The sequence below is a fragment of the Ornithorhynchus anatinus genome, chromosome 3, assembly GCF_004115215.2.
Source record: "Ornithorhynchus anatinus isolate Pmale09 chromosome 3, mOrnAna1.pri.v4, whole genome shotgun sequence".
Classification (NCBI taxonomy): Eukaryota; Metazoa; Chordata; class Mammalia; order Monotremata; family Ornithorhynchidae; genus Ornithorhynchus; species Ornithorhynchus anatinus.
Window position 1 is genome coordinate 26,856,288 of NC_041730.1, and position 13,534 is coordinate 26,869,821.

The window sequence follows — 13,534 nt, forward strand, 5'->3', positions numbered from 1 at the left end:
AAAACTGAATGATTCCAAATTTTCCAATATTATTCTCAGAAAGCATTGCAACTCCCAAAAAAGTCACCTTCTGTGTGCCTTATTACTTGATCTGTAAACTAGACATATTAGTATGCTCTATCCATAGGTGTATCCCTCTGAAAGAACTGTTGGTTTCCTAGTTTGAACTTTGATCTAGGATCAGACATTCTATTCTGATGGCTGAAGAAACAGTCTTTTGGTCAGTAAAGAAGAAAATGTGTCTGGGCAGGAAGAATTTTACCTTTATTCCATTGAAGGTTTAATGCAGATAAAAAGACACAAAATTAAAAGACTCCACTGACATTTCTTTTTTTTTTTTGAAGGACACTTCTGTCAGTTTTCCTTCAATCAGCTGGTGCAATTAATCTGCATATCATGTAACAGGAAACAGCTTCTCTTCTCCATTTTCCTTTCCCTTTTTGTTCTCATGAAATTAATTCATGTCATTTCCATTTGAAATCCTCTGGCATTTGACTGCATGGGCACTTAGAGACACTCTCCAAAGATCTGAAGTTTAGTTTAATTGTACTTCTTGTCATAGAAACTTTTAGGAAGAGCATATTGACTGCCAGGGCCCTACAGTATGAAGAAGTAGTACATGGGAAATTACTTAATTCAAGTTTGGGTTCTGAAACTTCTTTAATATGAGGTAGTGTTGAAGGTTGCTGCCAATTTTATATTTTTGAATTTCTCTATGTTGTCTATTGCTGTGAACAGAACATTTGAGCAAGTGTTTGTAAGATGTGTCATGAATTTCGTTTTAGAATTTGGCTAACTTAAAATTACAGCACTTGGAGACAGCAAGGATGTTTTCTGCGGTTCTATATGTGGAATTTCTAATTACTTCTAGATGAAGGTATGAACCTTTTTCAAGTTTTTCAAGAGACTGGTAGGTGAGAATTGCTCAGACTGTTGGTTCTTGGCATATTAGCATAAGTAATTCTTGAACTAGCCAGATAAATTTGGTCCTTAGTCTTCTTTACAACTGAAGACTTGGAAAGCGATATGAAAACATATTGGGGCTTGGTCTGCTTCAGATATCAAGGCTGACCAAGGATGAGGTTGGATCCATTTAATGAGACTACCTGTCCATTTCATAAAGAGCAAAGCAGATGAATTCTCGTTCAGCAATTCTGTGGCCGAATCAATTCTGCAGTGTTGACAGTACAGAGGATGTGTTTGTCAGTAAATTAAGCAGAGAGGACAGAGAGATAATGGAAGCAGGATGACTGGGGAATTTAGAAAATGTTTACTGTAATTTACTGTACAAGAAATAGTTTTCTTAGTTTACAAGTGCTTAGTATAGTACTTGCATACAGCAAACACTCAAATGTAATTGTAATTTTAATTAGCCATTTTTGTCTGGCTATGCATAACAAAGTTTCACACAATTCAATTTGACAGAAACCATTTTTTGTAAATAACTAAAATCTGAAATAAATAATTTTAATGATCATGGTATTTAATAAAGTCTTTCTACGTGCCAAATATTGTGCTTAACCCTGAGGTAGACCCAAGGCAATGAGATCAGATGCAGTCCCTCTACCTCAGAGGCCTCGAATCTAAGAGGAATATAGGATGGGAGAGCAGGTTTTTTTATCCCCATTCTACAGAGGAGAAAACTGAGGCAAAGAGATCATGCAGTATGCCATTATCAGTGCTTGGATAAGAATCCAGGTCTGTCAACTCCTAGATAGTTACTCTGTCCACTAGACTATGCTGACTTCTCAAATTTTCAGCATTTAATCAATGAATGAAGATAATTGTATCGAACAGGAATTAATATTTTTCATTTCAAAGCCTGTTTTCTGGACTACCAGATCATCCTACACCAAGGTAGCCCTACTCCAGTGACAATATGTCACAAATCAGCAGATTTGCCGGGCCAGAAGTTTTCCTCCTAGTGAAATACTGTTCCCATAAGAAACCCAGACATTTTTAACTGCAGATTGTTTGGCTTTATTTGGATCATGTGATGGCAATCCAGCTGGAGGCCTGCAATCACAAATATGCTGATGGGCCTTAATGTGAAGGGGAACTCAGTTTTTCTATTCACTCTCATCACTTTGGAAGAATTGGACCTTGGTGCAGTATAGAAAACTAAGTTCATTGTTCATCCAATTTGGACGAGGGGCGCATGGAGGAGGGGACAAATAGTGAAATGGATTGGCATTCTGCAAAACATAAATAATTGAATACCTTGATTTGGAACAAAATGATGATTAGCTAGGTAAACAGCAGCTGTCTCCCCAAATTACGCAACTGGCTTCACACCATCACTCGATTCCTAGTGGAGTTTTAAAGATACCTTTAAAGACAATTTTCTTCCCAGTGGAAAGGATTCTAATTTAGTCTGAACAGAGCAAATACCATCTCCTTAGAGATGTTTAATAAAGGGGGAAAAGGATTAGATTCCACAGATGTTTTTGCCACCATTTAAAAAGGATCTCTGCAATGTAATTGGGTCTAAGTGGATATGAAACTTGTGGTCATGTTATAATAAAAATCTCACTTTAGCTTATGGCTTTATTCTCCTACATTTCAACATAGTGGATCACAAGGATTTAATGCGGATGAACAAAGGTGCCAAATCCCTGACCTTGCATAGACTTTTTCCTTGTATTACACTGTAGAATCCCCAACAGGATCTGAAATCACCTGTCCTTCTCTGGGCACGGCAGATTGCTCCCTACTGCTGAAAACATATTTACAACTTGATTTCACTGACATAGTAGTACTCACTATGAATTGTTTACCTCTTGATCACTCCTCCTTATTCTCTTTCACTGACTGGTCTTCCACTCATTGTAGTTACTCCACAAGTCTCTGTTTTGAGTTTCCTGCTCTCCTCACTTCCCCTCATTCCCTCCCTTCTTGAGGAAGGCTTATGTCTTTTACTTCTGTTGAAGTCTCCCATAATGCTTCCATTAACTACCATTGATTGATTGACTGTTGTTAAGCAGCACCAACCTACCTTGACTTGCTTTGTGTTTCTTATTGTTTGTCTGTTCTTTTTCTCTAGATATCAAGTGCCCAAGTTTAAGAGCATACTTTTCTAGTCTTCTGGACTGGAAACTTAACTTATATTTTTATAAGATTTTTCTTTAGTAAAGGTTTTCCACATCTCCCAATTAATTCTTACTTTTCTGATTTAGATTGGCAGCATGTAATGTCTTCATTTATGTACAAGTAGCTCCTCTTTCCAGATATTTACATTAAAGCCAGATAAAGAATTTCAGTTTCCCACTGGCCACTAGCCTTCATTAAAGGATGGGTACTAGAATAATTTAATATTTTGTCCCAATGGCTTCTCCCGAATATATGTTTTTCATCAACCTATGCCATGTTGTGACCTGGTTGAAAGAGTTGTAATAGGTTATTCTTCTTCTTTAAATGCCATTGAGTCATATCTGACCCGTAGGGACTCCATGGACATACCCTCTCTGAAACGTCTTATCTTCTGTTATAAGGCCATTCTGGTATATGTATCCATAGAGTTTTCCTGGTAAAGCTGTGGAAGTGGTTTATCATTGCCCTCTTCAATGCAATAAAAGCTTGAGTCTCTGCCATTTCTGTGATCACTGTTTTGCCTTTGTTTCTTTTCCATGCTGCTGCTGCCCAGCATAGGTGAATGAACTTGTCTGACACTTTGGTTTAGACTTTTCCATTATGGGTAGACCTATATGGCATAGCTCTAAGCTTCATCAGCATACGGAAACTCTTCTCCCACGATAAGGTGTCAATTCATAGGAGAGAATAGGCTAGTAGAGAGAAAAAATTAGGAATATTAGAAAGTAAACCTAAAGACACTATGGAGAGAGTTTTCACAGCTGCTCCAAACATCCTTTGTTTGCTTTTTTAAACATAGAATCCTGGTCTCATTGTGATAGCAATAATAATAACAATAATAACAGCGTGAGTCAGTGGAAGGAGCCCGGGCTTGGGAGTCAGAGGTCATGGGTTTGAATCCCGGCTCTGCTACTTGTCATCTGTGTGATTGTGGGCAAGTCACTTAACTTCTCTGTGCCTCAGTAACCTCATCTGTAAAATGGGAATTAATTCTTAGCCTCACATGGGACAACCTGATTACCCTGTATCTACTCCAGCACTTAGAACAGTACTCTGCACATAGTAAGCGCTTAAATACCAACATTATTATTATAATTATAATAACAGTAATAATAATATTTGTTAAGTGCTTACTATCTGCCAAGCAGAAGGGGAAGCAAAATGATCTAGTGGTTAGAGCACAAGATCTAATCCCAGTTTAGCCATTTGTTTGCTGTGAGACCTGGGGAAGGCGAGTCACTTAAGTTTTCTGTGCCTCAGTTACTTCATCTGTAAAGTGGAAAATAATCCAACCTGATTAGATTGTATCTACCCCAGTGCTTAATCCAGTGCCTGGCAAATAGTATATGCTTAACAAATATATTTAAAAGAACAACAACCAAAAAAAAACACCTTTCTAAACACTGGTCGGATTTAAGAGAATCAGAACAAACACAGTCCCCATCCCACATGGGACTCACAGTCTGAGGGAAGTAAGAACAGGGATTACCATTTTCCTGAATCTATACAACATTGCTCATGTTCTTATGAATATTGGATTGCCATTATTCCTGAACCAAAAAAGCATTTTTTTGGAAGCAAGAGATTTGTGGGTTTTTTTTTTAATAAATAAAATTTACAGAATAGTACTATTCATTGTGCTTGCTGTTTTGTATTTCTGGTTACTAGATACTGTCCCCTGCTGGGTGACCAAGATTACACCAGCTAAAAACTCCAGAATATAGCAATTTAACAAGGTAATTTTAGCCTCAGCAAGCAATTTACTACTAATAGATAGCATAGGATTAGTATTTTGTATGCTCTTAGAGACACTCATAATTGTCCCATGCTAGTGAATCAGAAATATGCTGCATTACAGGTCTCCAAAGTAAGAAAAAAAAAAAGAAGGAAGTGTGAATGGAAAATTGTAGCACTCATTCTAATTTTGAGTTCATATATAGATCTTTTAACTCTAGAATAACTAGTAGATTGGAATAGCATTGTAGTGGACTGGAAGAAAGAACTAAGGCCTGGTTCTAAACCCAACTTTATTATTTGCCTATTGTCGTGACCTTGGGAAGGCACTTAACTTCACTGGACCTTAGTTTTTTCATCTGAGGAATGGGGATTAAAAATCTGTTTTCTCTCCCATTTAGACTATGAACCTCAAGTGGGACAGTGACTCTGTCTGACCTTGTATCTTGATCTAACCTAGCACTTAGTAAAGTATTTGGCACATAGTAAGCACTTAACAAATATTATTATTATTATTACTATCATTTATCAGTATTAGCAATAGTAATAGATTCATTCATTCAATCGTATTTATTGAGCACTTACTGTTTGCAGGGCACTGTACTAAGTTCTTGGTAGAGTACACTACAACAATAAACAAACACATGCCCTGCCCACAGTGAGCTTATAGCCTAGATTGGGAGAGACAGACAATTCACTAAAGAAATTACAGATATATTCATAAGTGCTGTGGGTGTGGGAGAGGGAAATGGACAAAGGGAGCAAGTCATGGCAATGAAGAAGGAAGCGGGAGAAGCAGAAAGAGTCGCTTAGTCAGGGGAGGCCTCTTGGAGGAGATGTGCTCTCGGTAAGGCTTTGAAGAGTGGGGAGAGTCATTGTCTGTCAGATTTGAGAAGGGAGGGTGTTCCAGGCCAGAGCCAGGACATGGGTGAGGGATCGGCAGTGAGATAGATGAGAATGATGCATAGTGAGAAGGTTAGCATTAGAGGAGCGGAGTGTGCAGTCTGGGTTGTGGTGGCAGAGTAGCCAGATGAGGTAGGAGGGGGCAAGGTGATGGAGTTCTTTGAAGCCAATGATGAGGAGTTTTTGTTTGATGAGAAGGTGAATGGGATTGAGTTTCTTGATCAGTGCCAAAACATGTCCTGAGCCTTTTGAAGAAAAATGATCCGGGCAGCAGAGAGAAGTAAGGACTGGATCAGGGAGAGATAGGAGGGTGGAAGGTCAGCAAGGAGGCTTAAGCAGTAATCCAAATGGGATAGGATGAATGATTGTATTAACATGGTAGCAGTTTGGATGGAGAGGAAAGGGAAGATTTTAGCAATGTTGTGAAGGTGGGACTAACAGGATTGAATATATTGGTTGAATGAGAGAAAGGAGTCAAGGATTACGCCAAGGTAATGGTTTTGGGAGACAGGAAGGATGGTGTGTCATCTACAGTGATGGGGAAGTCACGAGGAGAACAGGATTTGGGTGGGAAAAAGATAAGGAGTTCTGTTTTGGACATGTTAAGCTTGAGGTGACGGGATGACATCTAAGTATTGATTCTCAAAGGCAGGAAGAAATGTGAGACTGCAAATTCCCACTGGAGTGTAAGATCCTTGAGGTTAGGAATTGTACCTACTAATTCTATTGTATTCTCAGATGCTTAATGCAGTGCTCTGCAAAATATAAATATGCAATCAATGCTATTGATTGGTCAAAATAATGACCTCCATTATCATAACAGTTTAACCTGGGATCAGGCACTGTATTCTAGTCCTGTTGATCATAAACAAGTTTGCCATAGAGTCAAAGTCTTCTAAAAAAAATGAGTTATATCAGCTGCCCATTGCAAATCAGATGTTAAAATTTTGGCATCAAGTATATATATATATATATATATATATATACATACATACATATAAGAATGCTGTCAACATTCACAAAGTTCATATTTTGATATGATTTTGAATTTCATCAAAGCTTGCGTATATTTTGGGGAAGCGTAATGAATCCTACTCTGTGTCCAAAAACATACTTTTAGCCCCTAAAGATGCTGATCTTTGAGATTCATATTAGAGCCAGGGAAGATGTGAAACTCAAATTTCAAGTATTTAATACCCTAAGAACTTGACTTAGCCGCTCATGTGAGGAAGTGTGCATAGAAAACAAAACTAAAAACTAGAGTTGAGGTAGGATTCATTCGTGAAATGTGTTTTCTTCTCAGATGGTCCTATTTCAGTGAGATTCAGTCTTCTGTGCAGGTTCATTTTTAACCAGATAAAACTAGACTGTAAAATCCTGCCCACACTGTTGTATCATGCTTTCCCAAGTACTTAATACGTGCTCTGTACCCAGTAAGTGCTGAATAAGCATCATTGATTGATTGATTGATACTTTTATCCTATTTTTTCATATCAGATAAACTGGAGAACCCCCAGCTTAATTTTCATGTGACTTTAAATCAGTAATTTTGCAATTTATCATTGCCCTCTGTCTTTGTTCACTTCTGTCAATCCTAGAGTCATATGCATGGTGACGATAAAAACTACCGTACTGGGGTTAAAAAGAAAGACAATTATAATCGAAGCTAAATGGTCGGTCTTGTAAACCTCAAACTTTAACACGGAGGTGGCAGGGGAAGGGAAGAGACCGTAGATATGGAAATAGCAATTCTTCCTATATTTAATGGAGATGCCCCATCTAGCAATCTGGACATTTGGAATCTCATCATCAGACTCTGCTGGATTCTGGTTGGCACAGTTGATGGAAATTCTACTTAGCCCGAGAGATCCCGTCTCCTAATTCCAATGACTTCTACCAGGAATTAAAAGTACTCTTGTGAGGTTCATTGAGAGCGTATTGCTCCTCTGATAGGAACGATCATAAGGCGAGCCTCATAGCACAGGCTGTTTTAGTGAAATATCCTATGAGTTTATCTCTTGGTAGAAGAAACAGGTTAACCCCACATCTTGAGTTGGAGAGGCCTGTGGTTTACTTAAGTGTGTCCTTTTGGTAGCAATATACATTCACTGGATTTATTTCCCTACTGTGGCCTGGGACAGGCAAGGGAGAGCCTTGATATCACCACAGGAAGGTGCAGGCGTTTGAGGAAGTGGTTAACCCCACATCTTGAGTTGGAGAGCCCTGTGGTGTACGAGCCCTGTGGTGTACTTAAGTGTGTCCTTTTGGTAGCAGTATACATTCACTGGATTTATTTCCTTACTGTGGCCCGGGACGGGCAAGGGAGAGCCCTGACTTCACCACAGGAAGGTTCAGGTGTTTGAGGAAGTGGTTAACCCCACATCTTGAGTTGGAGAGACCTGTGGTGTAGTTAAGTATGTCCTTTTGGTAGCGGTATACAGTCACTGGATTTATTTCCCTACCGTGGCCCGGGACGGGCAAGGGAGAGCCTTGACTTCACCACAGGAAGGTTCAGGTGTTTGAGGAAGTGGTTAACCCCACATCTTGAGTTGGAGAGACCTGTGGTGTAGTTAAGTATGTCCTTTTGGTAGCGGTATACAGTCACTGGATTTATTTCCCTACTGTGGCCCGGGACGGGCAAGGGAGAGCCTTGACTTCACCACAGGAAGGTTCAGGTGTTTGAGGAAGTGGTTAACCCCACATCTTGAGTTGGAGAGCCCTGTGGTGTACTTAAATGTGTCCTTTTGGTATCCACCGGATTTGTTTCCCTACTGGGGCCCGGCACGGGCAAGGGAGAGCCTTGATTTCCCCACGGGAAGGTGCAGGCGTTTGAGAAAGTGATTTCTGATCACCTCGGGACAGGGTCCGGGTGTTGGAGGGTCCTCCGGGCCGAGTGGCGGGTTAGGGTGGGCCTGTGTCCTGCAGGTGGCAGCAGTGCCCCATCACAAGCGCTCCAATCCCCTTAACTCTGACATCCAGTGTTAATGAAATTGACCAATCAGTGCTGAGATGATGGGAGGTAATTGGGTAATTGTATTTTACTGATCACAAGCAAGGAAAAGGGAGGGAAAAGGGGGGTGGGAAGATGAGCGAGGGAAGGGAAAGAGCAGAAAATTCGGAGCCGGGACCTTTGGCGTTTCATTGCCCAGGAAAAGCCAAATCCTCGGCGGCCGTTGCCTGCGGTCGGATTATATTTCTGTATTTATTGCGAGCGGGGGCGTGAAGGGACAGAGTTGAGGCTGAAGCGGAGGGCAGAGCGGGAAGGAAGGAAGGAGGGTCGGGGCGGTGCGATGAGCGCTGCGTCGCCGAGATGGAGCTGAGGACTGAGCCAAGCGGCGGCTGCGTCCCCGGGAGTCGGTCACCTCGGAGGGGAGGCGTCACCGGGAAGGTAACGGGCCGGGGGAGAGGAGCGGGAGCTCCGGTCTCTGCGCCCGGGAGGGACACCAACTTGTAGAGCCGGCCCCGCTGGACATGCCATCGGACCTGCAGTCGCCCTCGAAGGGGAGGAGGGGAGCCTGCCATCGGTGATGTGCAATCTTCCTCTTCTTTTTAAAAAAAGTCCTCTTTTGAGACGCGGTGCCCCAAGTTCATTCATCCCCGAGCCGCTGGATCTATTGCCGCTAGACACAAGATGAAGAGCGGGGCCAGGGGAATTGGGAGCTTAGAGAACCCACGGTAGAGAACATTTCTAGCATCCCCGCGTGACCGGGCACTGAAAAAGGAGGGAGAATCTTTTTCTTTTTAAGCCTCTGGATGTCTGTGTGGGGGTGATAAAGGCAGAAAGACCCATCTTCTTAAGTCTTAAAAGAAAAGACACACACGCAAAAGGAGGAGGGGGGAGGGATGGGTTGCTTTCCGACAGTCGAAGGGAGTCTTGAATATTGTCGCTCTCCCCTCCTCCTCCTCTCCCCCCACCCCCCGCCCTCTCTTTAACGGGCGATTATGAAATTGCAGAGGAGGTGGAGGGAAGGAGAGGGGAGATAACGGTGGAGTTTGGAGGGGAGAAGGGAAGGTGAGATAGCTGGTGGCTGAAATCAAAAAATCCAATTGCGCACTGGGTTGTGATTGGAAATCTAATCAGATCTTTGGAGAGGGACAGGCGGGGGGCGGGGGTGAGCAACCATTCGTTTATCCTATTTTTTATTATTTCTTTGCTATGTAAAGGGAGGCTTTTTTCTTTTCTCTTTTTTTTTTTTTGGATGGTGGTGGTGGGGAGGGGGTGGGTGGCGACTTGCAAAAATGAAGGATGGTGGACGCGGATGGAACGAGGAACCTAACGGATTGGATAAACTGATCGTGCAGGAGAGAAGAAGAAAGAAAGAAGATCGTCGGGAGAGATCTGGATCTTAACCAACGTATGCGTGTTATGTGCGGGCGAGAGAGCCGATTTTTTTTAAAGAAAGGAAAAAAAAAAACCCAACCCAGTCTCAGACCAGAGAGAAGGGGTCGAGTGTTGTAAACTAAATAAATAAAATAAGCGGCAGTCACAAAAGAAGAAGGGGGGAAAGGGGAGCAGAAGATCCAGAAAGGAAAAAAAAAAAAGTCTTTCAATACGAAAGCAAGAGAGCTTGGAATGAAAAGTTTTTTAAAAAGAGTACAGATCTTCTGCTGTGCGGTGGTGGTGTTCTCCCCTCCCTCCCTTTTTTTTTTAATTTTTCTCACATCCCCAGAGAAGAAAGGAGTTTAATGATCCGCCAAAAAATTATCTGAGAAGAAAAGTTGAACGCAACAAAACGAGACTGATCGGGGTAGAGGAATCGGCAGGACTGGGTTGGATTTGTGCCTGGGTTGACAGAATTGATGGAAAACTGCAATTGGATTTTTCTCTTTTTTTTATCCTTTTTTGGTGTCAAGACCTATTTCCCTTGTTCTTGGCCACCCGGATTTCCGTCTGGATGTTCGTGCGATCGGTCTGAAATTCAGTGAGTGATTCTTATTTTATTATTCATTGCCAAAGAAAATGTCCACTGATTTACCATCCTCGTTCCCTCCTCTGTTTTCTTTTAAAGAGCGTGTCATGCCGGGGGGGAGGGAGAAAGAGTCTTTCATCAATCACTGTGGTGGTTCCCGAAACCAGGCAATTCTATTATAATGCAGGTAGCCTGCATCCCGGTCAATTGCCTTTGCAAATGTTCTCTAGCAAAGAAAGCTCCCGAGAAAACCCCTGCAGTGTGTGGTGCTTTGCTGTTTAATTGACTCTATGGTAAGCCTCGAAGTTGTATGGTAACTCGCGAGTTAGGTGCCCAAATATTTAACCATTGGAAATCGAAGGGTTCCCATTTAAATTTTATTATCCAACCTGACACTGCAGATCCACAGAACGCATAACATGAAAACAGGGTAATAAGCCAAACAGATGAAGGATGGCTTCTGGATGGTGGGTGGCTAGAGGGGAGGGAGATCATGGGAGAAGCTAGTAGAGAGAAGTGTTGCTCTTTGTACCATCTCTCCCCATCTACACACAAACTCATTAGTGTGCACCCGGAGAAGAAAAAAAAAAGTATTGTTCGGCTAAACACCTCCCCCTTCATCCCACTCTTTCCCTCTTTCTTCTAGTTGAAAGGGCTGCTTTTCTTTGGCTGGGACTTGCTCTTTTAGGCAGTTTGTAAATCAGGAAGGATACTATAGCATTAAGAATTAAAGGAAATTTAAGATCCTATCCCCAGACACCCACAACTCTAAGGATTTAAGTGATCGGTCTCTGTCTCTGGGAGATTTGAACGACTTTGGAAATCTCAGATTCCTCCTATCCGCTCCTTATGGCCTTACTGCATGATTCCGTTCTTTTCAGGACTTTTTCTTTTTCTCCCCTAGGCCTCCAAACAGAGGGTGGACTCTTTTTTGTTAATGACTCCAAGCAGGGCATCCTAAATAAAACTCATATTGGGAGGATGCAGTGTCATTTAAGGGAAAAAGATCTGGGCACCTCCGTGAGGCGTGCTTGTCAGAAATAGCCTAAGCTACTGATGCTCCCAACGTGCATCCTTTTTTGGCTGGGGACTGGTGGAAGGTACAGAGAAGGATGGAAATCTGTGGTGTACTCTCTGTATCCAAGAGCTTGACCCGAACTCTGGCAGGCCATTCCCTTCCCCATCTTTCTCCCAAAAAGATCTCGTTTCTTTCCTAGGTTTTTTTGTTATTGTGAGTTTAAGGGTAGAGAAATAGAACTTTGCATTTAATTTTCCAAGCTACCAGGGATAACTGTTCGAAGGGGAACCTTTCAGAACCAGTTACTCTAAAACAATGTGAAACTCCTAAACAAATGCTCCTCAGGAGTGTGGCCAGTAGGTTTTAATTCTAAGACTTGATAACTCCATGGAAATTGAGGACTTATGCAGTGGAATTTAGATCAGAATGGTGGTAATGGAAATCTGGGACTCCAATCTCACATCTATAGATGTCCATGTCTGTTATTATCTCAATCATAATTTCTTAACTAAATCAGCCCAATGCAGGGCACTTCCCAACTAATTTATTTTGTGGGCACTTGCTTTCTATGGAGACAAAGGGTGGGCAATACGTTTGTCAACCCATGAAAGTAATAGCACAGTTTTCCTCAGTTCCTTGTTGGTTTCTGCATCTCTTACATAATTTTCTAAAGTGCTTTTTTCCCCCCTACAGTTAAATCAGCAGTAGCAGTACTAAGCCAAACTAATTTGAAGGTAGCTCCTGTTAAGTCCATTTATTAAATGCAAGAAGATTGATGTGTGTATGTCTTGGGGAGGGGAGGAGGGGAGTGCGGGAGGAGGAATCTTGAAACTTTCTAGTTAATTGGTTTGATCTGAATCACATGTGAAATCTAGAGTTCGAACTAGTGAGCTGCCAATCATATGACATAGAAACTCTAATGGGAAATGGCTTCTGAGATAATTCTCATCAGGCCTTTTTAAAAACTTTCGTAAGTATGTCCCTGTGCACCATTCTGAACCTTCCCCTAGTGCACAAAAGAAGGTTTGAAAAAAAAATCTGTTCATAATTATGGGCTGAAATCTGTGAACTCTGCCAGCATGTAGATATCTTAATGTATCTGCACTTTTGCAAATGGAATATTTTCATGCTTCACTGAATCACTTACTACTAATTCAGTAGCCTGGACCTAGGAAACACTCTGGAGTTAAATTCTGATGTTTGGAAATAGGAATAGGTCAGGCAGAAATTGGGCAGAGCTCTATCCTAAGAAAGACCAGTACTAATAACCAGGGTCAAGAAAAACCCACTTATATCAGGGTATTGCAGCATGAAAGTAGTGTTATAAAGAGCAAAGAACCAACAGTGCAGTAATTAATTAAAACATTTCCATAGCAAATAGTTTGACTGTAAAATGTGAACAATTCACAGTGAAGGATGTGAAGAACTCTGGGTGAGAAAAATCTGTGATAGCTCTGTGTGTGTATGTGTGTGTCTGTGTGTACGTATGCACAGTATAAACTGCAAGAAACTTACACCTCTCTTGGTACAATTATTTTGGCTATTCCCATATTCCATATTTCTTAGAATTTGCAGGTTTTATATGGGCTTTTAATGGAAAATCATTCAGAAATGACATGAGAAATTCATAAGCATGGCATCAGCGATAAGCTTCTTGTTAGTTTTCATTTGGGGCATTTGGTAGTTTCTCCTTGGGCTGTCAGGATCCTGCTTCAGAGGTTTAGAGCAATTAGGCTAGGAAGGGTTAGATATCATTGTATAATGTTATAGTTAGATGCAAGAACTCCATAATCACTATTAAAATGCCAGCATAATGAGAGGTTAGTCCCATTACCTTACAGTAAAATTAAGGAAGATTATGGTCACACAATTTAGAAAA

At 41.4% G+C, this 13,534-nt stretch overlaps 1 protein-coding gene across 6 annotated transcripts in view; it reads left to right on the plus strand.

Annotated features, from left to right (window-relative positions):
• Positions 1-13,534, plus strand: part of LRRC4C (leucine rich repeat containing 4C) — a 979,945-nt gene that overhangs the window by 841,041 nt on the left and 125,370 nt on the right. For 2 of the 6 annotated variants that reach the window (XM_007658857.4, XM_039911425.1), the window contains exon 1: positions 9,924-10,649. The exons of 3 other annotated variants lie outside the window; for them this stretch is intronic. The gene's annotated coding sequence lies outside the window, so the exon portion shown is untranslated. Of the gene's footprint in view, positions 1-9,923; positions 10,650-13,534 lie in introns of those variants that run through there. One more of the 6 variants, XM_016226142.3, reaches the window with a different exon arrangement.